This window comes from Palaemon carinicauda, chromosome 11 (assembly GCF_036898095.1).
Source record: "Palaemon carinicauda isolate YSFRI2023 chromosome 11, ASM3689809v2, whole genome shotgun sequence".
Lineage (NCBI taxonomy): Eukaryota > Metazoa > Arthropoda > Malacostraca > Decapoda > Palaemonidae > Palaemon > Palaemon carinicauda.
The window spans coordinates 149,172,811-149,177,810 of NC_090735.1; the positions used below are offsets into that span (position 1 = coordinate 149,172,811).

At 33.9% G+C, this 5,000-nt stretch overlaps 1 protein-coding gene across 1 annotated transcript in view; it reads left to right on the top strand.

The window, feature by feature from the left end:
* The window catches only part of LOC137649531 (uncharacterized), a 478,998-nt gene that overhangs the window by 123,996 nt on the left and 350,002 nt on the right, over positions 1 to 5,000 (top strand). The gene's annotated exons all lie outside the window — the stretch shown is intronic.

Below are 5,000 nucleotides of genomic sequence, written 5' to 3' on the forward strand. Positions count from 1 at the left end.
GTAAAGATTTTGGTAAGGAGTATTTCATCATTATATTCATACCATCTAACACATAGCCCATTGGCATTTATCATTTATCGGCACTTTTTTTTTTCATTTTGACATTTCATCTCTCTAAAAAACATTCTCCTTAAGGCTCTACTTCAGTGCTTTCACAGACAAGGGCCTGACCTGTAATCTAGAAGGTACATGTTTTTCATAAGCACTTACAATGGCCCGTGGCAAAGGCAAGATTACTTTTGATTTCAAATGTAAGCATAATTTGCTCTTTCACTGCCTGTGGTTACTTTGATCTTAAAAGTCAGGTTCACTCGTATTGAAACCTTAATTATGCCCAGCAGCAATTGCTGTAATAATGTTTGGCTTCGTTTTATCTCTATTTCAGGAGATAATTGCTTTTTTTTATGGCCCAGCATCATTCAGTTCTCGAGGTTACACTTCAAACAAGTCATCCTATGCTGCTTGTGTTCTCAACGATCAGTGTTCCTTTTCTACTCTCCATAATAGCGGGTAATTATACCCTTTTACTCTTGCTTGTATTGCAAACAAGGAAAGAGGAATTATCCTCTACATGTCAAAATTTGGGCTCCTTAAGTCAGTCTCGTGTTTCGAGTCTCCACCCAAACATTTTGCCACTCAGAATGTAAGAACAATGCTGAGTCTGTCATGAAATGACCAGACAAGAGACGCCATCATGTTTCTTGCCACTCTTCGTTTCAGCTTGAAAGCGAAACAGTTCGACTTTTCCCTTATTCGCCAGAGGTCATTCATCTCTCCGATGAGAAATCCCAAGATGGTAGAATTATTTGTAATGGCAAACTTAAGTGAAAACCTCATTAAAAGAATGTAAATGAAGATATGATCGAAAATGGAGAAGCTAAAAGCTCAATTAATCATTGTGCTGGTATTATAAGAGTCCCGACCCTGGAGACGTTATGTACCGTTCTAAAGCTTGGGTGAGTGCCATCAGTGTATCTAACGCGTTGCACTGTATACATCCCATAGCTGCCATAACTTTTTACCTTTCTAATATAACCCCATTCCCGCTTTCTTTCCTCCATCTTGCTGTCCAACATCTTTTCACCTTTATTTCATAGTGTTACTGCAAGGTTTCCCTCTAGTTGCACTTAAAAGCTCCGAATGACCCCCCCCCCGACCCCAACGCGTGCGGAAGAGACAATTATCCCAAAATAAGTGACAGAATAGCTAACAGGAAGTTTGTCACCTTTCAGTTGTTTCCCTACAGATGAAAATGTATGCGACATATAAGGAATAATTATATTTAACTCTTCATTATTAGTAGTGATCTACTATTCCGAGTTTTGAGATGGATAAATAACACTCTTTGTGTAGCTGACTGATTCAAGTAAGTCTAAACATTTGATATTCTTAGAAAATAACAGTATGGATAGGCAGCATATCTAGAGAGCAAAAGCTGTACTCTTGGTAATGCCAAGGCTGTCAAAATGAGGCGAGCCTGGTATCAATATTGAGATCACGTGCCATAGTCTAGATAGGCCTTCATAGGCCGAGATTATCAGGTGATATATGGAATAGATTTTGATATTCAATCATCCTACTAATGGCATAGATATTAAGACTGTTTAACAACAAGTAGAAGTACAAGTCTTGAGATATCTACCAAGCCAATGAATGCACAGCTGTTCCGATGAATAGCAACCAACGTAGGCACAGATGTGTTGATATAATTGACATAAAACTTAGTCCAAATAGTGAGTTGGATGAATAAAGTTACTGCAGCGTAGATGTTGGAAGAAAAATACGATATATCTCAGACTCAAAGGATATGAATCAGCCAGACACGTCAAAGCAAATAGTCGACATACCTATGGTACAGAGGATGTCAATACTGATAACCGGCATCAAACAGTCAAATAAATGAAGACTGACAGACATCTGGTACCGAAGGAACAACACGCGATAATGAAGCAGATATAGGGACGAGTTAAACTGCGAAGTGCTTCATAGAAGACGAGCCTTAAAAGTAACGCGGAGATGATGTTGATGATAAGTTTCATCATTGCTATGAAATGTTTTTGGTGTAACTAAAATCCGGTTCTTGGTATAGCAGCATTCTTTTATGAGATATGGCTTTTAATAAACGATTTGTTTTTACGTAGTTTTACCTCATGCAAACTAATTGGCATGTCTCAGATTTTTACTAAACGCTCATGAAAATTACTTTGGTGGTTCGTGAAGGATAAATTTAAAAAAAAAATACTGGAAGCCTTACTCTCAATGAGATATGTCATATTCGTTTTCAACATTTCTTTTTATGTATAGTGATATTCTCTCTCTCTCTCTCTCTCTCTCTCTCTCTCTCTCTCTCTCTCTCTCTCCACACACACACACACACATATATATATACAGTAAATATATCATATGTACATATACTATATGTATATATATACACACATAAATATATATATATATATATATATATATATATATATATATATATATATATATATATATATATATATATATATTCACACACACAGACACACACACACACACACACACACACACACACATATATATATATATATATATATATATATATATATATATATATATATATATATATATATATATATATTTGTCACTATGCTGGAGGAAGGATCAGAAAAACGAAATTCTTGGACAAGAATTTCGTTTTTCTGATCCTTCCTCCAGCATAGTGACAAATTTATACATCACATGCCTCAGTGATAGATCGTCAATATATATATATATATATATATATATATATATATATATATATATATATATATATATATATATATATATATATATATATATATATATATGACCCAATCTAGGTTGTATTAAGGGGGTTCACACTTCACATCTTGGGGGGAAACAAAGATAGAGAAAATCCATTTTATAGATAACACAATTTGAGAGGGATGGTCATGCACAAATGAGAGTCGAATTGTTCGTTTAACACATGCTGTATTCTCTTAAGTTTACAAGGGCGCCCTTAGATTATGATTACGTTACGTTACTAAGAAAAAGCCCTCAGAAAAATGGTACTCGTTGGCACGCATGTTGGCACCCGTGACCTGACCGTAGGTCTACACACTCAAGGCTCCAAACTCTAACTGAAAAACTATGGGGCAATTTCAAGCGCCCACCACGGCCTTTTTATGCCTGATCGATGATTGGCTGTTTTGACCCGAAAGTCTTAAGACAGCCAATCGGGAGAGATTTTGGGGACGGTAACTTTTAACGAATATTTTTTGAGTGCCCAAGCCACGCCGATAACGACATTCTCAAAGTGCCACCCAAGCCACATCGTAACCATCTTTCCTTTAACAAAGAAGAAAAATCTGTTGACACTCACTCATCCCGATCAGTAACGGCCAACCTGACTGTGATTAGCTCGTATATAATATAGTGTGTATGTGTGTGTTGATGTGTGGGTAAAGAAAATTTTAGCAATACATGTACCTTCATTGAATGAAAAAAAAAAATTACCAAATCGTGTCCATATAAATGCACTTAAGCATCTGACAATTGCTTTATATGTTGTGTGTGTTTGTATGCATATACTTGAATTACATTCTAGGGCTCATGCACCGTCATTTCATTTCTTGAACCGATCTATCAATCAATCCAAAACGCCTTGAAGGAGGAATCTCGTAAATAGATTCACCACGAAAGAGTAAAGCAGTCACAATTGTATGAATACATGAATAAATGATGACTTGAGTGAAGCCGTTTTAAAACTTTCCTTCAAATGTAGATATTTATTTGATAGATACAAAGTTCACTCGTTCCGGGATGGTAGAGATTTCTATTTTGAAAAGAATGCGATAGCATTACGATTATACACACATACAAACACATATAAGCATATGTATATATATATATATATATATATATATATATATATATATATATATATATATATATAAATGTATATATATATATATATATATATATATATATATATATATATATATATATATATATATATATTATCATTATTATTATTATTATTATTATTATTATTATTATTATTATTATTATTATTATTATTAACTAAGCTACATGAATCGACCTGGCCTTTCATTAGAAGTGGCTAGGGTTCGATCCCAAGTATGAGGTAGAAATTTATTTCTATTTGAACACGACATTGTGTTGACATATAAAATATATATATATATATATATATATATATATATATATATATATATATATATATATATATATATATATATATATATATATATATATATATATATATGAAATAGAACTCTTTAACTCATGTTTTAGAAATATTACCCATTTTACCTAACTAAATGAATTGAATATTTATTTTCGATATTTGAGACATTATAGAGATTCTTAGACAAATCGGGCACAAAAGAAATACCTTTAAGAATTCCATTGTTTAAAAGGATAAAAGGCGTACCATAATGAACCTGTCCCTTTAAGAAAAAAATTTGTTTGAAAGTACGACTTAAGCCTAAACCTTTCATTACAAATGGGTAAAATGGCCTTCGGGGATCTGAGATAGAGAGACCCTAATTCTTCAAGATTAAAAAAGAAAAAAAAGAAAAAGAGAATTACTCTGTTCTTAGGTTGCTTGATGCCAAGGGTTAAAGTCTATCTATGTGTGGGTGAGGGGGTGGGGGGGGGGGGAGGGGGGGGGGGGGCAGAAGAGACGTTTGTTTACATTAGAGAACTATTGTAGTGCTGTGAATATATTTGCCGGTCAACTGCCGTAAAAAACAATGGGGAGGTAATAACTCATAGTGACAAATACACGTGACAATTAAGATTCAGTGCTTAATCCACTTCTAATCAAAATACGAAAGATAATTTCATGAGAGAAATTATCGAAATCTGAAATATATAAGTGAAAAATTTTCACGTACCTTTACGTTCCTCGTTAACTTTATCCGAGAAAAACAATGTTTATTCTTTCCGGATCACAGCAATATAGCACCACGTTCTGAGCAATTCTGTAA